This window comes from Cynocephalus volans, chromosome 9 (genome assembly GCF_027409185.1).
Source record: "Cynocephalus volans isolate mCynVol1 chromosome 9, mCynVol1.pri, whole genome shotgun sequence".
In the NCBI taxonomy this organism is placed as follows: Eukaryota; Metazoa; Chordata; class Mammalia; order Dermoptera; family Cynocephalidae; genus Cynocephalus; species Cynocephalus volans.
In genome coordinates this window covers 147,730,777-147,753,796 of record NC_084468.1, presented here as the reverse complement: position 1 = coordinate 147,753,796, position 23,020 = coordinate 147,730,777, and the positions used below count along the sequence as shown (strand labels likewise).

The window sequence follows — 23,020 nt, the reverse complement described above, 5'->3', positions numbered from 1 at the left end:
CATGTAGATGTGGGTTATGGTTATATTATACTTTGTACCTTTTTGTTTTTCTTAAATACATCACCAGACATTACTAAATTAAAGTAATATATGCTGGTATAGGCTTACAAATGTATAAGAATAAACTATAAATTCTTAATAGTGAAACTTTATGCACAAATCCATGGGAGAGGTCTGGACAGTGAAGTGGGAATTACAGGTGACTTCTTATTGATGTCATACATTAGTGTATTTATCTCCATCTAAAAGAGATTTTTATTAATAAATTTCACTGATATATTAAAACTGTAATTATAACTTCTGCTTTTAGACCAGACATAAAAAGAAGAGGAAGCTATCACTGTCCTCACAGCAGAAAGACTCAGAACATCTTCCTTGAATGAAGGAAGGAAGGATGAGACGTGCAGGAGACAGATCAGAAGGGCAGTTGTCCGCACGGTATCCTTACGTGGCTGCGGCCATGGACTGAGAACAAAGTTATAAAAGGACCAAGTCAGAGCAGTGATTTGAGCCTTCTTTCTTTTTTAAGCAACGTGTCCATCTTCCTCAACTTGCTTTCCCGTGCTCTATAGTGGCCTCTGCACTTTTCCTTCTTACCACCCCAGACCCTTTCACTCTGAATCGGAGCAGAGGAGTGAGGAATATTACAGTTTTGTGCTCTGCTGCAAAAGATCCCCATGCAGGCTCGTGTAAAGTGAGAAGATATCAAGGACAGAATCTGAGGGACTGCAGGCGTGGGAGAGTGTGTGGAAGAGGAAGGAAAACAGAAAACAGACGGAATGAGCAAACTGGGGCTGGTGGATGAAGTCATATTGCTGAGCACTTAGTTGGAGTGTCTTTGGGACTTGGGGAAACACCATGGAGAGCAGTATGAGTGGGATGGTGGGAATGAAAGATGGAAAGAGAGAGTTTCTGGTGGCCGTGTGAAGGAGGGATGATGATTATAACCCTTAAAGGGGTGCAGTCCAGGAGATATACTTAAAGTGGAACAATTGAATGGATTTTTTTGGGTCTGTTTTCATCCCTGAGGGTGGAAAATCTGTCTCCCCCATGCAAAATGAACTTCCTGTAGGGAATAAAGCCACCCTGGGTAAGGATGGCTATGTGGATGTGAGCAGGAAATATATGTGTAGATGTAAAAACATGGGGGGAGGTGACCCACTGCATGTTCAATATTTAATGTTGATTGTATTTCTGGGGAAACATCTCCCATGTGGAGAAAAGGGAAAAAAGGGCAATCAGAGACTTAAACATTGTGTGTGTGTCTACTAAGTCTAGCACCTGGCCAGTAGCTGCCATTGCTATCCATCCTTTGAAGCATCACCATTTGGGAGGCAGTGAATGTGCTGGAAAGAGCATTCCAGGTCTGCAGTTAAAGATCTGGGTTTTCAACATGGTTCTTCCTCACTTCTCTACTCTGTACCTAATGCCAAGAAAGCAGTGAGAATGCAATAGAGATTAAATGGCATCATTTCTGCAAATCGTGTCCTACAATAACTGGGCAACTGTCCCCCGGTGTTACACCTGCAGAAGCACACTTTCCTTACTCTGCATTTTCACCCAGCAATTGTACCCACTCCTGCCATTTCCCCAGTAGCATCTTCAGGGAGAAAGCAATAGTCACAGGGAGGGGCAGTTCTACTTCTGATCACGCCTCTGTGTGTGTGTGTGTATGTGTTCTTTCTGAGTCTGTATGTTTGGATGCACGTGTGGTATGAGTGTTTTTACATACTTTGACCTGACTGACATCAATTAGTGACTTGCAGCATAGTCTGCGTTCTACTGGCTTTCTCTGCAAATAATAAAAATGATAATGATTATGTGATTATATAATACTAGAAGGTACATATGTAGCACTTTCTTTGCTCCAAGAGCTCATTTTAACTCGCTTATTACCACAGCACAGAAAGGTTAAAGGATTCACTCATTTAAGGTCAGAGCTAGTCACTGGTAAAGCCAGGTGTCAAATCCAGGCTGCCTGGATCCAAAGCACACTCTGTAACCTCCTGTTCCGGTAAACTGGAAGAGTGTGTGGTGAATGGCCATAGGGCTTCTGCAGCCTGAAGCCTTAGGAAGGTGATGTCTTATTGAACTCTTTCTCTGTGCAAGGCCCCCGGCCGCAGGTGGCTCAGTTGGTCGAGTGCGGTTATGATCTCCAGTCTGCTTCCTGCTGACTCGATTTTTTTCCAGGTAATGAATGGAGAAGTGGCTCCATGATGACCACCTAGGAGCTTCTAGAACACATCTCACCTGGACCAACTATCAAGTAGATGTGGAAAGATGACAGAAGCCTTTTGCTGATGTGTTTTTGTGTTTTTTTAATATGCCATTTTCGTGAAAGTCTGATACACATAGAGAACTTCGTAGGGTTCATTAGTGCACCCTTCAGTGACATCACAACAAGAACACAGCTCTCGAACCACGACTCCAATAAAAAAATAGGACCTTGCAGAGCACCAGAAACCCCCTCCTGCCACTGTTCATCATGACCCTACACTCCTCCCCAAGGAAAACCACTGCCCTGACTTCTGACACTACAGATTAGTTCCAACTGCTTTTGCCCTTTATTCAAAGGAGATTACACGTTATGTCCTGGCTGCCTTAGCTCAATATAATGAATGCGAGACTCGTCCTCTGTTTTGTATTCGAGAGCACTTTTGTTGCTGAATGGCACTTTGCTGTCTGAGTAGTGAAGACATTTGAGTTGTTTTCAGACTTTTCTATTTGGAGTGATGCTGCTACAGTGATTCTTGCACATGTGTTTTGCTGCACATTTGTACATATTTCTACGTACTCAACGTTTAGAAATGGAATTGCTGAGCCCTAAGGTGTGTGTCTATTCAACTTAGCAGGTAGTGCCGAAGATTTCTAAGGTGGTTGTACCAGCTTCCATTCCCATATGCAGGAGGAAGCTGTTTTTGACAAAGATTCCCCAAAGATTTTCTGAAGACCCGTGTGAGAAGCACAGATCTCATTGTTCTTTCCATGGAATGGCAGGCGGGGGCCATGGAACGACACGATTGCTATCAAGGGCCTTCTTCATCATCTGGCTTTAGGGTTAAGAGTCAGAACAACACCAGCACCTGCAGATGAGCAGACCGAGGCTCAGAGAAGTCACGTACTTATACCAAGATAACACACCCTAAACACATACCCAGGAGCCCAGCTCTTTAATTTGCGACACAATGACTGTTTAGTGAGGGTCTGTTATGAGGTCCACAGTCATAATGCACACAGAATGTAAGATGCCCCCCACCCCCCGGGTCAACACCACCAAGTGCTCAGCTCCCTGAGAGAGCACAGAGGGGAAAGTGACGATGCTGGGATGTCAGAGAGGACTTCTGAGGTGGTGAAAGAAAAATTTAAGACAATGTACTTTTAGCAGCATTTATCTGAGCAAAAAACAATTACGAATCGGGCAGCACTCAGAACCAGAAGAGGTTCAGAGAGACTGGCTCAGCAACTTTGGGCAGTGAGTATTTAGAGTGAGAAAATGTAAGTAAAGTACAGAGATAGCGGGACTGGTTGCGGCTAGGTTTTTTCTGGTTGGCTGCCTGTGATTGGCCAGGAGTCAGCTTTTTGTTATACTCCTGGGTTAAGTTTTCACTTTGTTTATGTACTAAGTTAGGTTGCACTTTGTCTCCTAGTTACAGAGACACCCTCCAATCAATGGCCTCCTGCTTATTTGACGTAACACAGGGGAGGAGCAACCATTTAAGGACACAGGTGCATGATATAAAGAGATTTGGTTTCTTGCTCTAGAATGGGAACCAGTTTAGGGGCAGGCCTGGATCGACTTTTATAGGCTAGTTCAGTGATATTATAGGAGACTAGAAATTAAAAAAAGAGGGGTAATTAGGGTTGTGGATGTGCAGTAAAGGATTCACTTTACCCTTTGCCTCTGACTCCTGGGAGGTAACCCCAAAAAGCCCTTGGAATGTCCTGCCTGATAATAGTGTCTTTGTTGGCCTGTGGGCCTTGGGTCCATCTATACAACCTAGGGTAACAATGCCACTTGTTGTTGAAGACATTAGACCACAGGTTATCAGTTTGACCTCTGGAGCATCTGGAAACTAAGGGGAGCCATGAAAGCAGTCCGCCAGGTCCGTGTGACCAAAGTCCAATAAAATCTCTAGACCTCAGGCTCTGGTGACTTTCCCTGGTTCACAGCACTCAGCGTGTATTGTCGCACATCACTGCTGGGAGAAGAGAGCACTGTCCTCACAAGTCCACTGAGAGGACACCTGGAAGCTCTGTATCTTTTCTTTCCTGGAAGCAGTGCTGTGATTTTTTCCTGTTGCTTATTTGTTTGTATTGTGGTGAAATACAAACAACATAGAATTTATTGTCCTAATCATTGTAAAGTATGTATTTCTGTGGTATAAAGTACATTCATGTTCTTGTGCAATCGTTACCAACATTCATCTCTAGAACTCTTTCATCTTGAAGAATTGGAACTCTCTACCCGTTAAACAATTCTCAGCCCCACCTTTCTGCAGCCTCCGGCAACCACCATTCTACTGTCTTTCTCTGTGATTTTGTCTACTCCACAAACCTCATAGAATAATGTCACACAACAGAGTTTTCTTTATGAGTGTGTGAATGGCTTATTTCACTTAGCATAATGTCCTCAAGGATCATTCAAATTGTAGCATATGTCAGAATTTCTTTCTTTTAATGGCTAAATAATATTCCACTGCACGTATTTATGCCACATTTTGTTTATCCATCCGTCCTTCAATAGACATGTGTTGCTTCCTACATTTTAGCCACTGAGAATAATGCCGCTTTGAATATGGGCACACAACTATCGATCTCTTTGATAACCTGCATTGAAATATTTTGAGAATATATCCACAAGAAAATTTGCTGCTATGGAAACTCTATACTTGATTTTTTAATGAACTGCCATACTGTTTCCCACAGTGGCTGCACCATTTTACATCCCGCCAATAGTGCACAAGTGTTCTAACTTCTCTATATCCTCACCGATATTTTCTCTGTTCTTTCTTTGTTTTTTTTTTGTTTGTGTTTTTCGATGGTAGCCATTCTGATGGGTATGTGGTGGTATCTTATTGTGATTTTAATTGTTATTTTCTCAGTAACTAATTTTGTGGAGCATTTTTTCTTGTCCTTAATTGTGATTTGTATATTTTCTTCAGAGAAGTGTCTGATCAAGAACTTTGCCCATTTTTGAATCAGGTTGTTTGCTTTTTTGTTATTGATTTCCAAAAATTCTCTATATATTCTGGATATAATATCCCTTGTTGGATATATGATTTGTAAACATCTGCCCCCATTCCATAGGTGGCCAATATACTCTGTTGATAATGTTTTTTCATGTCCAAAAGTTTTCAATTTTATGTAATTTTACCTATTTTTTGTTTGTTGACAAAAAAAAAAAATTCAAACAATCATTGTGAGTCCAGTCTCCTGAAGGTTTTGCTCTGTTTTCTTCTAAGAGTATTACTGTCTTAATTCTTACATAGGAGGTCATTGATACACTTTGAATTAATTTTTGTATACAGTGTTAGGTAAGAGTCCACTTTCACTCTTGCCTGTGGATATTCAATTTTCCTAGCACCATTTGTTGAAAAGACTGTTCTTTCTTTATTGAATGGTCTTGGCACAATTGGTGAAAATGATTCGCCCATGTATGTGACGTTTATTTCTGGACTCTCTATTCCTTCCAATGGTTTACCTGTCTGTCTTTATGCTAGTGCGACAACACTGTTGTGATTACTGTTGCTTTGCAATAAGTTTTGAAATCAGGAAGTGTGAGTTCTCCAACTTTATTCTTCTTTTTCAAAATGATTTTGGCTCTTCAGTGTCCCTTAAGATTCTCTGTGGATTTCAGGATAGATTTATTATTATTGACATTTATAAAGAAACAACTGTTGGTATTTTGATAGGGATTGCATTAAATCTGTAAATTACTATGGGTTGTATTGACATCTTAACATTATTAAGTCTTTAATTCATGAACATAAGATGTCTTTCCATTTGTTTAAATCTTCTTTGATTTCTTTCAGCAATGTTTTGTAATTTTCCTTGTACAAGCTCTTTACTTCCTTGGGTAAGGTAATTCTCCCCCCTCCCCCATTCCTACTGTATCTTTTATTTAAATTTGTTTTCTAGTTCATCTTCAAATTTGGTACAAATAACTGTAAGACTCTGCAATGTCCTGTAAACTTAGGCTGAGTTTCTGTAGCTATAACTACACACTGAAGATCATGTTTTGCTCTTGTTAAAGTAAAATGTTCTGCAGGCTTACAAAGGTATTTCCTTACACGGTGGCATCTCCAAAGTCCTTGTTCCAATTGATGTGCGCTTCCAAGGTCTGAGGGCTCACGCCGAGTTTCATCATTTTCAAGGACTCAGTGAAGTCAGAGATTCGGTGATTTCTCATCTCACTGGCAGACACATCCTTCACCTGTTCTGGTTTCAGTTCTTGGACAGGACCCGGCGCCGCATCTTTTGCCAAAGCTGTTAGATCACTTCCTGAGTGTTCATCAGTCATTCTAGCAAGTTGTGCTAGTTCTTTTGGGGTCAATGGGCTTCCTTGTTTACACAACAGATGTTTAAGTAAAAGTAATCTCGTCTCCTCATTTGGTGAAGACACATATTCCTGTTGAATGAAACGCCTAAGTACAGCCTCATCGAGCTCTTGCGCCCGTTCGTTGCACCCGTTACAGCTACTCTGTCATCTGCAGCAGATCGTGCGCCATCGAATTCTACTAGAAATTCAGTTTTTAGTTGTCGACTAGCATCGTGCTCCCCTTCTCTTCTTCCACACAAAAGGCCATCAACTTCATCTATAAAAATTATAGAAGGTTCAAGTTCTCGAGCTACAGCAAAAAGAGCTCTCACCACTTTCTCTCTTTCTCCCCCATATTTTGAAGTCAGACTTGCAGCACGTACGTTAAAGAAGGTTGCGTTAGATTCTGCAGCGACTGCTTTAGCCACCATTGTCTTCCCATTTCCCGGTGGACCAAAGGGTGACAATCGTCTGGCAGGAGCCCTAAGCCCTGTGAGCAACTCAGGCCTCAGAGAAGGAAGACAATAACGATTCCTTCACAAGTAACAATTTCTTGCAACGCTTGTTTTGCCGTCTCTTGAGCAGCCATATCATCAAATTTAAGAGCTGTTCCATTGTGCACAATTTCGTTCATTATCAGGTTAGCAAGGTTGCTGTCCACATTCCTAAAATCCCGCAAGTCTTTCTGTTTACGAACGGCAGTTGTAGGGGTAGGAGGTTCATTTGTTCTATTTGTTTTTGGAGTGCCCTTGTGAGTGGCAGTGGCAGTGGCAGTGGCAGGACCAGGCCCCGTCTCACTCCAGAAGCCGTGCATGAACGACTGCAACTGGGCGCTCTGTGGTGGCCTGGAGACCTCTGGATCCAGGTTTCATAACTGGTTTTGAACGAGGCAGTGAATGACCAGTGTGTGTTAAGGGATCTTTTCTTTCCGGAACAGCTCCACTTTCTGACTGGAGATGTCCGCTGCGGCATGTCAAGTTAGCACTGTCATTAGAGACGTCCATTTGTGACTTGGAAAATTGCAAAACCGTTTGCAGCTTCTCTAGAACCAAATGTGGTTATCATCGTGTTGGCTGGAAGGCGTCTCGCTCTTGCACGCTGCTGGCCTTGTCCCGTCATGAGGACAGCTATTCCTTTCTCTAGTTCTTCAGAACCTTTCTCCCTCCGCGCACAGCTCGCTCCTTCTGTCCTGCTTTCTCGTCCTCAGCGACGCGCAGGGCAATGGAGATGGACTCGGGGCCTGTTTGGGGGAGGCTGGGACGCGCTCGGCCTCCGGGGCAGCGGCGCCGGGGCAGCCCGAGAGCGCCTCCTGGCGGCCGTGGGGCGCGCAGAAGCGCCGGCGGAGCCACACGGCGGAAGGCGACCAAGCGCAGCAGCGCGAAGCCGGCGAACCGCGGGAGGAGCCGTCACACGGGTGTCGCCGAGGCCCGACGCGGGCGGAGCGGGCGCCACCCGGGGGCTGCGCTTCTTCCCTCGTCCGCCCGGAGAATTCGCTCACAGCCCCGCGACCGCCGCCGCCGCCGCCCGCAGACCCACGGCGACCAAGCGACGGCGGCGGCCACAGACCCCGCGCGCCCGCTCTAAGGTGACAAAGAGTGTGTTCTTTTTGGTGCAGTTGTAAATGCGGCTGTTTTTGTACTTGTCTTTCTGATTGTTCCCCGTGCGTGTGTAGAATTGCAGCTGATTTGTGTGTGGACTGCATGTCCTGCGACTTTGGTGAATTTGTTTATTTGTTCTGACATTTATTTTGTGAAAATTTTAAGTCTTTCTACCTAGAAGATCGAATTACCTGTGAATGGTGGTAATTTTAATTTTTTCTTCCCAAGTTAAAGCCTTTCCCCCGTTTCCTTGCCTCGTTGCTCCGGCTGGCACTTCCAGTGTTCTGTTGAGTAGAAGTGTGACAGAGGACGGCTCTGCCTTTTTCTTGATTTTCACGAAAAATCTTTCAGTCTGTCACCCGTGAGGAAGAGGTTCACTGTGGCTCTTTCATACACGGTCTTTATTATGTTTAGGCAGTTTCTTGCTATTGCTAGTTTGCTCAGTGTTTTTATCATTAAATAGTGTTGAGTTTTGTCAAATACATTTAAAAATCAATTAAGGTGTATGTAGTTATCGCCCATTATTATGTAAATGTGACGTATTCTATTGATTCATTTTCATATGTTAATTCATCCTTGTGTACTCAACAGTACACAATGTAATCTTTTTTTTTGGTGGCCCTTTGCCAATTTCTCCCTAAATCCCCTCTCTGCCTTCCTCTTTGCCACCTCTGGTAACCTTACATGTTCTCTCCTTTTGAAAGTTCAACATGTTATTGTGATTGTTGTATCTCTCTCTCTTTCTTTTTTATATTTTATTTATTTATTTTATCTCCCACTTATGAGTGAGGGCATGCAGTATTTCTCTTTCTGCCTGGGTTAAGATAATTTTCTCTAAGTTCATCCCTATTGCTGCAAATGGCAGAACTTCATTCTTTTTTATGGCACAGTAGTATTCCCTTGTATACATTTACCACGTTTTCCTCATCCAGTCATCTGACAATGGACATTTAGGTTGGTTCCAACTCTTGGCTATTGTAAATAGAGCTGTGATAAACATGGGAGTGATTTTCATCCCTTTGGGTATATATCCAGCAGTGGGATTGCTGGATCGTATAGCAGTTCTATGTGTAGTTGTGTGAAGAACCTCCATACTGTTTTCCACAATGGCTGCACTAATTTACAGTCCCACCAGCAGTGTAGGAGGGTTTCCCTTTCTCCACATCCTTGCCAGCATTTATCATCCTCTGTCTTTTTGATACAAGCCAGTCTAACTGGGGTGAGATGATGTCTCAATGTGGTTTTGATTTGCATTTTCCTGATGCTTAGTGATACTGAGTCTTTTTTCATGTGTCTGTTAGCCATTTGCATATCTTTCTTTGAGAAATGCCTATTCAAATCCTTTGCCCATGTTTTGATTGGGTTACTTTTTTTTACTGTTAAGGTGTCTGAGTTCCTTGTGTATTCTTGATACTAATTCCCTGTTGGTTGCACGGTTTGCATGCTTTGCATTTTTCTGATGATTAGTGATGTTAGGCATTTTTTTTGTATAGCTGTTGGTCATTTGTATATCTTTTTGTGAAAAATGTTTATTTTCGTCATTTGCTCAAATTTGTGAAGCTTTCCACTTATAATTTCTTCTATGAGTTTTATAAATTTTTTTTTTATTGACATGGCCAGTAAGGGGATCTTAACACTCGACTTGGTGGTGTCAGCACTATGCTCACCCAGTGAGCTAACCGGCCATCCTATATGGGATCTGAACCTGTGGCCTTGGTGTTATCAGGACCACACTCTCCCGAGTGAGCCATGGGGTGGCCCTATAGATTAAATTCTTATGTTTAAGTGTTTAATCTATTTTGAGTAAATTTTAAATACAACGCAAAATAAAGGTCCAACTATATTTTTTTGCATGTGGGTATGTACTTTTCCCAGCGTCATTTTTTTTTTTTTTGGACTGGTAAGGGGATCGCAACCCTCAGCATGGTGTGGTCAGCACCATGCTCAGCCAGTGAGTGCACTGGCCATCCCTATGTAGGATCCGAATCCACCGCCTCGGCGCTACCAGCACCGCACTCTCCTGAGTGAGCCATGCGGCCAGCCCCTAGCGTCATTTTTGAAGACACTAAGCTTTCCCCTGTTGCTTTGCCTCCCACAGATTTGTCACCCATTTTCCCCTGTGTGACGGGGCCACCAAGGTTACTCAAAGCCCATCTCTTCTGAGCAGTCCTGAAAAAGGGGTTAATCTCCCAGAACCCTCAAGAGTGAGTCATTCCTTCCATTTGGGAAATTAACCCCGAATTGAGGTTCTCTTCACGCATTTATTCTCCAGACCAGGAAGTTACAGGAAGAGAACATAGGTGGTTTTTGCTAAGTACAGTTTAACAAGTTTAACAATAGAAGCTGGTTACATTCAGTAAGAAAAGCAAGGTGACATTCTATAATGCAATTTGCAACAAAAGCTTGATTTTAGCAAACATTCTCTTCTTACAGAAATTTCCTAGTATGTTTACATATCAACCAGTAACCTGTTTATGAGCCTCTCAGGCTATGGCCAGTTACATAAACATATACCATTAACTTTTATAAAAATTAAGGAGGTCACCTATTGGTAATGAAAAGAGCTTCAACACTGATGTCAAATTGAACAAAAAAGCAAAGCGTGTATCTTTGTGTAAACCAGAGGGCATAATAGAGTTGAGGAAACAAGAATTATATGAATTGGAATTTCAGAGCAGGAGACTTCTAGGGCAGGGCTTGTGCTAATTCTCAGCAGGGACTGATGATCACACTTGGCCCAGGTGGGGGACAGAGAAACCGGGGAAGTATTAATTGGTCACTCAGGGCTGGTGCTGGCGTGAGAGATCACACAACTCAAGAAGCACCGACACAGTCGGTGTTTCCCACAGGACATTCTCTGTGCTCTGGGGATGAACATGGAGGATTGAGAAGCCAGGCCATGTGTCCCTAAAAGTCAGAGTAAAATCTACCTGAATCAAAGTGCTTCGGAGATAATGTTACCCCAGAAGAACAGGGCCTACTGATTGGTCCCTCAAGATTTTTGCCACATTTGAAAGCTGCAGGGTGTGGGTGCTAAAGCAGCAAGCTGAAACCTCCAAAGGTCACAAGTGGATTTGCCACAGTCTTTCATGGTTGACCAGTGACCTACTAGAATTTCCATCCAAGTCCCTGAAGGGCCTTCCCTGAGGAAGACAGAAGAAACAGAAATGGATGAGCCTCATTACAACTGCGTATGTGTCACTGGACTCAGACGGGGACTGAGAGCGGAGAGAGAAGGGGCAAAAGCTGTCACTGAAGGTGTAATGGCTGAGGATTTTCTAAAATGGGTATAATAATTCAGTCCACAGATTAAAGAACCAACCCCCAACTGGGAATATAAAAGAAAAGAGGAGAAAATCATATTAAATTCCATCATAGTTAAATTGCTAAAACGAAGCAGATAAAGTCAAATTTCTTTTCTTTTCTTTTCTTTTTTTTTAACCGATAAGGGGATCGCAACCCTCCGCATGGTGTTGTTCACACCATGCTCAACCAGTGAGCGCACCAGCCATCCCTATATAGGATCTGAACCCATGGCCTCAGCACTCCCAGCACCACATTCTCCTGAGTAAACCATGGGGCCGGCCCCCAATTTCTTTTCTAAAGCAAATTCACACCCTTACATGTCATTATTAAACAATAAATATCAAAATATTCTAAAACTATTTGTTCATCATAAGAAGATAAGCAAATAATAAAAAACCCCTCAGATTCATAGGAGAATAGATATACTAAACACAAAAAAATGTAACCAAATTATCAGGAGAGGGGAAAATGACAGAATTGACATACTAATAAGTCTGAAAGCTGGTTTATTTGAATAATAAAAATCAAACAAAAACCATGTATTAACTTTCAGTGTTTATTTTAATGAACTAAATTTGACTCAAATAAAAATACACAAATGGGGGAGTGGAAAAAAATATAAATGTAGATTCTGAAGAAACGACAAAAATAAAGATAATTATTAAAATAGACATTTCATAAATAAGTTTGATACTTTAATGAAAAAGAAAAATTTCTGGCCAAGTATAAATGATAAAACATTTCTAAGTGCCCCGCATTGGCCTGACCTGCCACTAAGGGGCCTCCTTGAATGGCCTGCCCTAAGGCCCCCTTGGTGTGCATGGTGCTAAGGGACCTGTGGCCTGTCCTGGCCTACCTCTAAAGACACCCTGGCCTGGCCTAGCCTGCCCTGCTACTAAAGACCTCCCTCAAATGGCTTGCCTCAGGGCCCCTTGGCCTGCCCCCCCCCATTAAGAGCACCCCTGGCCTTTCCTGGCCTACCACTATGGGCTGCCCTGGCCAGGTCTGCTGCTAAGGGCCCCACTGACACTAAGGGCAGGCCTGTCCAGACCCACACAGTAGGCCCACTGGCCTGGCTTGCCTCAGGGCCCCTGTTTTAGTCCATTTTGTGTTGCTATGCCAAAATACTTGGAACTGGGTAATTTACAAAGAAAGATGAAATTTATTGCTTATAGTTTCTGAGGCTAGGAAGTACAAAGTCCATCTGGTGGTGGCAACAGTGACCCAGGGGTCACACATTGCAAGATGCTGGAATCAGGGAGAGCAGAGACAGAGAGACTCTCATGTGCTCTTCTTTTAAAGCCCCCAGAATCACACACCTGACCACCAATTTTAATCAATACAATTTGGCATGGTCTGCCCCTGGTCCCCTAAAACTCATGTCCTTTTCACATGCAAGTACATTCATTTCATCCCCACAGTCTTAACTTGTTTCAACTCGAGAGTCCAAAGTTCAAAGTCCCATCTGTGAAATCAATACAATTTATCTACTTCCAAGATACAGTGGTGGGACAAACATAGAGTACATACCCCATTCCAAAAGGGAGGAATAGGCCAAAAGAAAGGGGTATCGGGTTCTAAGCAAGTCTGAAATCCAGCAGGGCAGGCATTAAATCTCAAAGATGGTGAATCATATTCCTTGAGTCCATGTTCCACATCTTCTGCATGCTGGTGTGGGGATTAGGTCCCCAAGTCTTTGGGCAGCTCTGCTCCTATTGTTTTACTGGCTGTAGGCCACACTTCAGCAATCCCAAGCTGTCGTTCCGTTCTGTAGCTCTACAGGTCCGGGGTCTCCATGGTGATCCTGCTCCCATGGCTCCACTAGACATGATGCTGATGGGGTTTCTCTGCTGCAACTTCGACCCCATGTTTCCACTTGGGATTGGTCTAGTGAAGGATGTCTGAAGTGACTCTGCTCCTGTGACAGATCTCTTCCTGGGCCCCCAGACTTTTCCATACATCCTTTGAAATCTGGGTGGAGGCTCCCAAGTCTTCTGAGCGTAGACATTCTGTGAGCCTGAAGACCTGACACCACATGGACTCCACCAAGGCTTCTGGCTTGTATTTTCCAAAGCTGCAGGTCCAGCCACACCTCGGGCCAATTTAGCCACAGCTGGAGCAGCCAAAGCAGCCAGGATGCTGGTGCTGGAAACAGGTTCCCAATGTGGCCCTGAACAGTGAGCCCATGGAGGGCTCCTCAGTCCAGTTCCCCAAGATCATTTTGTCTCCCTAGATCTTTGGGCCTGAAATGGAAGAGGTGGCTCCAGAGGCTTCTGCAATGCCTTAAGGACCTTTTCCTCCTTTTGATGATCCTTTCTTTTGTGTTAATCTTAGCACCATTGAATTTTCCTTCTGAAAATGCACTCTGATTTTCTACCACATGGCCAGGCTCCAAATTTTCCAAATCTTTACACTCTGCTTCCCTTTTAAATTCTGGCTTTATGTCCTGCCTTTGCCACCAGAACTCATAGTAGGCTCTTACAAGTAGTCATGCAGCTTCCTTAATGCTTTGCTGCTTAGAAATTTCTTCCACCCAATACTCTGGTTCACAACTCAAGTTCCAATTTCCACAAAGTCCTAGGGCATGGACACAATGTAGCCAAGTTCTTTGCCAGTTCACAGCAAGGGTGATCTTTGCCCCAGTTTCCAATAAACTCCTTATTTCTATCCAAGACCTCCTTTGAATGGTATTTAGTGTCCATATTTCATAAGCAGTCTGCTCACCACCATTTAATAGGTCTCTTAGACATTCCGAACTTTCCCTCATCTTTTTGTCTTCTTCTGAGTCCTCCAAACTCCTCCAAACTCTTAACACCCTGTTCCGAAGCCATTTCCACATTTTCAAGTGTTTATTATGAGCAACACCCCACTCCTGGTACTAATTTTCTGTTTTAGTCCATTTTGTGTGGCTATAACGGAATACTTGGCACTAAGGGCCTCCATGGCCAGGCCTACTATACAGGGTCACCTGGCTGACCTGCCCCTAGAGTCTTGCCTGGCACTAAGAGCCCCAGTGGCCTTGCCTGTTCCTAGGGACCTCTGCCATGGCCTGCCTCTGTGGACACCCTAGAATGGCTTGGCCTGCCACTAGGGCACCCCTGGCCAGGCAGGCCTACCCCAAGTGCCCCCTAACTTGGCATTGCCTGCTCCTAAGGAAGCCCTGGCCCTACCTGGCCTGCCCCTAGGGTTTCTCTAGTCTGGCCTGGACTGTCCCTCAGACACTGATGGCTGGGCCAAGCCTGGCTCAGAGCCAAGGGTCCCCCTGACTTCTCCTGGGCTGTCCCAATGGACCTGCTGACCTGTCCTGGCCTAGCACTTTGGACCACCTCTGTCCTGGCCTGGTCTGCCACTAAGGGCACCCATGGCTTGGCCTGCCCCTAGGGCCCCTGTGCCCTCGCCTGCCACTAAGGGCTGCCCTGGCCAGACATGCTGTGAAGGGCCTCCTACTGCTAAGGGCCAGCCTGGCCTATCCTGCCCAAGGAATCCACTGGTTGTTCTGCCAAAGGGCCCCCCTTTATTAGACTGCACCTAGCAGACCACAGCCATATGGCCACCTGCCACTAAGTGCCCCCCTTGACTGGCCTGTCCCTGGGCCCCCTTGGCCTGTATTGGTGCTAAGAGCCTCCTTGACCTGCCTCTAAGAGATCATCTGGCCTGGATTTACCCGCCACTAAGGATCCTTTTGAATGGCCTGGCTCATGGCACCCTTGGCGTACTTAGTGCTATGGCCACCCTGGCCTTGCCTGCCTGTAAGAGACCCCCTGGACTGGCCTGCCCTGCCCTGGGGGTCTCTTAGAGGCAGGCCATGGCAGACCTGAGGCAGGCCCAACCAGTGGGTCTCTTCTGTACTCCTGGTCAGGCTCATCCATAGTGGCAGTGGGCCCCTTAGCAGGCCTGGCCAGGGACCATTAGTGGCAGGCCAGGAAATTCAAGGGGCACTGTTAGTGGCAGGACAGACCAGGTAAACCCAGGGGTCTCTTAGAGGCAGGCCAGGCTGGGGGTGCCCTGGGGGCTCTTTCTTTCTTTCTTGGGGGCCCAAGGGGAGGTCAGACCAGGGCCTCCTGCCTGTTAGTGGCAGGGTAGGCCAGGAGGGACATAGGTAGGCTAGAAGAAAGAAGGAAACATAGAAAGAAGGAAAGGAAGGAGAGAGAGAGAGAGAAAAAGAGAGAGAGACCCCAAAGAAAGAAGGAAGGAAAGAAGAAAAGAAAGAGCCCCCAAAGAAAAAAAGAAAGAAGGAAGGAAAGAAAAGGAAGAAAAGGCAGGAATGGAAGGAAGGGAGGAAAGGAAGGAAGGGAGGAAAGGCAGGAGGAAGGGAAGGAGAGGCAGGAGGAAGGGAAGGAGAGGCAGGAAGGTAAGATGGGAAGAGAAGAAAAGGCAGAAATGGAAGGGAGGAAAGACAGGAAGGAAGGGAGGAAGGGATGGCAGGAAGGGAAGGAAGGAAGGCAGGGAACAAAGGAAGGAAGGAGGGAAGGAAGGAAGAAAGAAAAGAGCCCCCCTAGGCCCCCTCTGGCCTGGACTGACCTGCCTCTAAGTAGCCCCCTGTTCTGGCCTGGCCTGGACTTCCAGTAAGGGGTCCCCTGGCCTGATGTCCCCCTGGGCTCTCAAGAAAGAGAGAAAGATAGAAAGGAGGAAGGAAGGAAAGAAAAAGAAGAAAGCAAGGAAAGAAGGAAAGAAAAAGAACGAAGCAAGGAAAGAAAGAAAAAGGAAGGAAAGAAAAAGAAACAAGGAAGGAAGGAAAGGATGGAAGCAAAGAAAGGAAGGAAGCAAAGAAAGAAAGAAAGAAAGAGCCCCAAAATAAAGATGGAAAGAAGGAAGGAAAGAGGAGGGGAGGGAAGGTTAGGGAAGGTTAAGGGAAGGTTAGGGAAGGGTTAAAGGAGGTTAAGGGAAGGTTAAGAGAAACTTAGGGAAAGTTAAGGGAAGGCTAGTGAAAGTTAGGGAAGGTTAGTGAAGGGAGGAGGGAGGGAAGGAGGAAGAAAGAAAGAAAAAGAGGGAGAGAGAAAGAAAGAAAGAGTCCCGTAGGGCCCCCTTGGCCTGGCCTTCCTCTAGGAGAGCCCCTGGCCTCACCTGTCCTGCCACTAAGGGCACCTCTGGCATTTCCTGGCCTGCCACTAAGGGCTTCCCTGGCCAGGCCTTCTTTTAATGGCCCCACTGCCACTAAGGGTGGGCCTGGCCAGGCATGCACCAGAGACCCACTGCCTCAGAGCCACCCTGGCCTGACCTGACCTATCCTTAGGATCCTGCAGGCCTGGCCTGGCCTGGCACTATGGGCCCACCTGGCCCAGCCTGGTCCACAGCCAAGGACCCCCCTGGCCTGTCCTGGCCGGTCACCAGGGCCCTGCTTGCCTGTCCTGACACTATGGGCCACCTCTGTCCTGCCTGGGCTTGCCTTTCACTAAGTGCTCCCATGGCTGGCCTGCCCCTAGGGCCCCTGTGCCCTTGCCTCCCAATAAGGGCAGCCCTGGCTCCTAGGCTGCCAAGGGCCTCCTACTGCTAAGAGCCAGCCTGGCCTGTCATGCTTAAGGACCCACTGGCCTGGCCTGCCACATGGCCCCCTTTTACTGGCCTGCCCCTAGCGGACCACTGCCATAGGGACCACCCTTCCACTAAGGGGACCCCTAAGTGCCCTTGACTGGTCTGTCCATGGCCCCCTTGTCCTGCATTCATGCTAAGGGCCCCCCTGGTCTGGACTGACTGCCTCTAAGGCCCTGGCACTAATGGCACCCCTGGCCTGAAAGGACCAATTGTACTGGTCTTCCTCTATGGGCCCCTGAGACTGGACTACTGGTAACAGCACCCTGCTACTTTCTTTTTTTGTTGTTGCTTTTTCTTTAAAGATGACCAGTAAGGGGATCTTAACCCTTGACCCGGTGTTGTCAGCACCATGATCTCCCAAGTGAGCCACAGGCCAGCCCATTTTTGTTTGTTTATATTTGTTTTATTTATTTATTTATTTATTTAGGTTTCTCTTTTATGATTTTTTTTCTTTTTTCTTGTTTGCTTTTCTCTCTGGTTTTTGTTTGTTTGCTTGTTTTTGGTTTTGTTTTGTTTTTTCTTACTTTTTTTCTTTGTTGTATTTTTTCAGGTTTTTTTTTTTTTTGTATTTTTTGATTTGTATTTTTCTGTCCTCTTTTTTTTGTTTGTTTTCTCCTTTTTTTGGCACTCCTTTTGGTTTTCGTCTTTTTGTTGGGGTATTGTTTTGTGGAGGTTTTCTTCTTTTGGGGCTTTTTGAGGATTTTTATTGTTTTCATGTGGGTATAATTTTCTTTTGGGGGGGCTTTTCTTCTTTTCATGGGGGGTTTTGTTCTTTCTGTTGGAGTTTTTTCTTTTTTTAAAAGATGACCAGTAAGGGGATCTTAACCCTTGACTTGGTGTTGTCAGCACCATGCTCTCCTGAGTGAGGTAACCAGTCATTCCTATATAGGGACCTAAACCCATGGCCTTGGTGTTATCAGCACCACACTCTCCCAAGTGAGTCATGGGCCAGCCCTGGAGTTTTCTTTTCATTGGACTTTTGTTCTATTTGTTTTTCTTTTTTTCTTTTTTTATGGGGGTTTTCTTTTTGTTAGAGTTTTCTTTGGGGGGGATGTTCTTTTTGTTGGTGTTTTCTTGTATTGGGGGGATCTTTCTTCCTTCTCTTGGCATTCTTTCTGTAGGGGTTGTCTTCTTTTGGGGGTTCTTTTGTGGGGATTTCTTCTTTATGTTGTGGTTCTCTTCTTTTTGTTGGGGTTTTCTGTTTTGGGTGTTTTCTTCTTCTTGTGGGTGTTTTCTACTTTGGGGTGTTTTCCTCATTTTTGAGGTGTTTTCCTCTTTTGGGTGATTTCCTTTTTGGGGTGTTTTCTTATTTGGTGTGTTTTCTTCTGCTTGGGGTTTTCTTTTTTAGGCTGTTTTCTTCTTCCTTTGGGTGTCTTCTTCTTCTTCTGGGTGTTTTATTCCTTTTATGGGTGTTTTGTTCTTTGGGATATTTTCTCCTTTTGGGTGTTTTCTCCTTCTCGGTGTTTAACTCTTCTTCTTTTTTTTCCTTTTTTCTTTTGGTTCTTTTCTTTTCTGGCACAACTTCTCAGCCAGCTCTGTCTTCACATGCTGCCCTGACTGCAGCACACTGGTGACCTCCATGTTCCAACTGGTCTGGATGGAGAGAAGCAATCGGTGGCCATCTGATGCAGCTGGACACCCATGACACAGGGAAGGGGGCACAGGGCACTGGCTCACAGGGTGCCTTCCCAGGTACCATTTTATATGAGATCTCCACCACCCCAGTTTACAGGTGGGGAAACAAAGGCCTAGGGGTCGAGTGTGGAGGGCAGGCTGGCAGGTCAGGTGGAGCACCAGTCTGATGAAGCCAGTCTAGAGCTTAGCTAGCTGCTCCTGGACCTCACGGGCCTAGGACAGCATGCAGCTGGTGGTGGCATGGTGGTGCTGTGTGCCCTCTGGCAGCTGCCTGTGCTGCTTGCCTCAGAGCCCAGCAGCCCACCATAGCTCCAGCAGCCACTCCTCCTGCTCCCAGTTCAGGTGGCTCAGACCCTTATTGTCCTCTACCTGAGCCCAGAGCTGACCCACCAGGCTCTCCAGCTGCTTCTGCCACTGCTCAGCCTCCACCTGCAGCTGCTGTTCTTCCTCACTGGGCCCTGCTGGAGGCTCTGTGGGTGGAGGCTCAGCTGAGAATCAGATGACAAGGGATTCTGGTTTCTGGAGTTGCACAAAACCCTTTTCTTGATGCACAGCTCCTAATTCAGCCTCACCCCAGATAATGGCTTAATGTCTACTCATTCCTCATGCCCAGATGATGGTCAATCATTCAAACCATTTTCAAATAGAGTTCTGCTCATTCTTGTGCTCAAGGCAACTGTGGGTGGCTGACAATGGGCACCCCACCCCTCTGCAGATGGGGACACTGAGGCTCAGATGAGCAGACTTGCCATCTGCTGGTGCACACCTCTTTCTCTTCCCCCCACCTGCTCCTAGGCCACACCAGCCCCAGCTTACCTTTCTGCCTGCTTACATCAGCCAAGCAGGTGTCTAGCTCCTGGACCTGATGCAGGTCCTGCTTCTCCCTCAAAGTGTGCACCTGCCCAGAGCACAGGGGCATGAGCCATGGAGGAAGCGGCCACAGGACAGGCTGCCACCTCCCTCTCTACCCCTGCCCCCATAAAACCAAAACCCTGTGCTGCAGCCGCTTACTTGTTGTGGCAGGAACCTGGATGTCTCAAGCTTCTTCATCTGGAGCTTCAAGGCTGCTTTCTCTATCACAAGGACCTGACACTTCCTCTTCAGTTGGGACTGGCGACACTTGTGGTCCTCATCATTGTTCCTGTGGCCAGAGGTGGTGGAGAATAGAAAGAATGAAGAACAGAAAAGACCACTTTGGTGACCAATGCACTGATTTTGCCACACAACCAGAGGACCATGGCATGGGAAGGGGATCCCAGGAACCAAGAGTCACAAGTGACAGTCCAGAGAGTGGACATGAATTGCCTGAGGCTACACAGTGAGATACTGGCACAGCTGGGGCCAGAGCTTGGCTCTACACATGTTGAAACCTGTGCGTTCACCTCATCATGCTCATCTGTATCCTCCCATCTCCCACCACATCACCTGTGTGGAAGCCCCCCAGACCTGTCCTCCACTGTCCCCCTCCTACCTGTTGTCTTCCAAGTGCAGGTGGAGAGCATCTCACTCTTTCTTCAAGTCACAGTAGGACTGCAAATACAGAAAGGTGAAGTCAGGATTCAGCAAGGAGAAGATGGAGTCAGGGCACGCTAACACTGACACCTACAGCAACTATTCAGCAGTAACATTTCCTCCCCCTGATTCACACTTGACATCTTTTTCAAGGCATTTCCAATCCCATGTTCTCAGTTAGTTTTACTAAGAACTCAGTAAAGGTGGAAGAGGCAGGGAAAGAGATCTGATTTACAGCTGGTGACAGGGGCCCAGGGATATCAGGTCATGTTGCCATTGTTAAGACTGTCATCACCATTGTTTGACTCTGTACTGAGCACGTCACCAGGCACCATGCTAACAATCCATTGAATCCTCACAACCACCATAGGAGGGAGTTACTATTATTATCTGCATTTTGTAGATGAAATACAAAGTATTAGAGGTTAAGTGCTAACAACACTTACAGATCGGATGTGAACATCCAGGTCTATCTAATTCTCTCAGGCCATTCTCAAGCATGAGGGCAGATGGCTGGGCTCACCCTCTCCGCCTCCTTCTGTTGTGCAGAGATAGTGGTCAGACTCCACTGCAGCTCTTTCATCTGCACTCACGTGAGCACAGGCAGCTCGCCAGATGTTCACACTTCCCTGGAATGACAGAGGTCAAGATGGAGCCCAAAGGACTCCCTCGAAGGCCTGCCAAGGCACCAGGTTGAGGGAGGAAGAGTGCCCAGATTCACACCTGCTTTCTGCCAGACCACATGGTGAGCATCGGCCTGGGCTCTTAAGACATCAGTGATCTGAATCTGAGCCTTTGGGAGAAAAGCCAAATTGGTGCTGAGAGAGGGAAAGGAAGGTTCTCTAGGGGACATGAGGGAAGCCATACAGTCCACTCACCTGCACTTGTTCCTGTGGGGAGTTCACCTGCTGACACCTACTCTCCTGCTATAGGAAGAGGAAAGAAACATCTCTTACTGGGGAGGCAGAGATGCAACAGCAAGGGACAGGCCCCAGGAATGCCACCAATGGTCAAGGACAGGCCCACCAGTGAGACCAGATTCTCAGGGATCTTGTGGGGCTGCGGGGGGGTGGTGGTGCAGGGGTTAGCCTTCTCCAGGTTGGGAGTGGGTAAGACAAGCCTGTGGCCTCTCCACCTGAGTCTTTCCCCAAACCCTCCAGACACAGAATGAGTGAACAAAGAAATCATGTTCCTCTTTCCAGTTCATCCAGAGTTTCCTGGTGCTGTTTATTCTGTGTGGAGAATCACAGGAAAGTGACCGAGGTTGTCCCCCTCAGCTCCATTCCCCAGACCAGAGTGGTGGGCAGCAGACAGGAATGGATTTTCAAGGAAAAGCTCACATACCCTATGGGGACGGAAATTGACAAACTCTCCTCAAACTCCCAAGGAAAGAGAATTTGGGTCTTTGTTGGTTTTCACTCACAGCTACAGAGCTGAACATCTGAATCTGGATTCTCTTTAAAAGACAGCCACAGAAACCTCTAGAAATGGAGGCTGAGAAAGGAAAGACTACTCTTCTCTCAGCTTATGATTCACAAAGGTGCATGTATTCACCATGAACCACACACTATGGGACTGGGACTGTTCTTAATAGCAGGGATCCAGGAATGGAAAGGAAAGGCAAGATCCCTGTCTCCCTGATGTTTCAAGTGTGCCTAGAAATCTTTCATTCTTAGAGCTGAAAGGGACCTTCAACACCCTCTAATTCTATCTCAGGACACTCAAGCCCAGGCAGGAGAGGTGGCCTGTCCAAAACCAAAGACAAAGCAAAGCAGGAACTAAGTCAGGGTGGGAACACAGGGCTTCTGACAACAGTCAGCCTAGTGTTTCCAGCAGGTTGAGAGCCCAGGGCATGTGTGGTGAGGACTCAAGCAGGGGTGTCTGGAGAAGAGAGAATAGGCAGACAGGGCAGCAACAGAAAGCCATGCTGTGTGGTCTGGGGTCCCTCCCACTGAGACCTAGGCCCCCCAGCACCCCATTCTCCTTTGTCATCAGGGGCCACCAGCCCTTTTCTTCAGAGTCCCAAGGGGAAATTGGAGCCCAGGATTGGCAGCATGGAATCAGGGGGCCCCACTGGACTCTTACTAATTCCTGGATCATGTTCCTTTGATGTTTGTTTTCAACCTAACTGGAGTACCGGGCTACTGCCAGATCTAGGTACGGGCTCTGAGGAGTGTGCAGACAGGAGGAGTTGGAGGAGGTCTAGGGGGAGAGGTAGAGAGAGCAATCATTAGGGGTGGGGGCTGTCTTAGCTGGCAGCAGGGCACCCAGCCTCCACCATGGGAGGTGGTCAAGAGACTGGCCTGCAGGAGCACGTACCTCCAGCTCCTTCATGTAAACTAATGTCACAAAGGCCTCCCCACTGATGTCACAAAGGCTTCCCCACTAATGCCACAAAGGCCTCCCCCCTGATGTATGATGTGGGCTAGAAGAGATTAGAGCGCATGTGGGGACGCTCTGTCCCCCCAATGGCTAAGCCCTCTGGTGTCCTTTCTTCCCCATCAGCTGGCAAAAGTGTCTTTCTTGCCTCACCTGGACCAGGCCCTCCTCCTGTAGACCCTTTGTGCCCACTTCTCAACGTCTCTCTCCCCTATTGTCCCTCCACTCCTGAGCAGCACTTGTCCTGTACTTTTTTTTTGGTGGTGGCCAGTACCGGGATTGAGCACTGGAACTTGGTGTTATCAACATCATCCTGTGCTTCCTGAAGCTGGATCCGGTGAGATAGCCAAGCTCATGGTCCGTCTTTTGTGTGTAGCTTCAAGGGAGAAGACTCAGAAAAGAGTCCTAAATCATATTCCTAGCAGAGAGGCAGGATTCAAACCCAGTCTTCTTACCCAGTCCCTGACACTTCTTCCATGATGGTTACCATTACCCTCTACTGTCTCTTGAGCCCCGTTCC

The 23,020-nt window shown here is 46.5% G+C and overlaps 1 pseudogene; it reads right to left on the bottom strand.

Annotated features, from left to right (window-relative positions):
- Positions 1-6,286: 6,286 nt before the first annotated feature.
- On the bottom strand, positions 6,287-22,455 carry LOC134385840 (spastin-like; annotated as a pseudogene).
- Between the last annotated feature and the right edge of the window lie 565 nt (positions 22,456-23,020).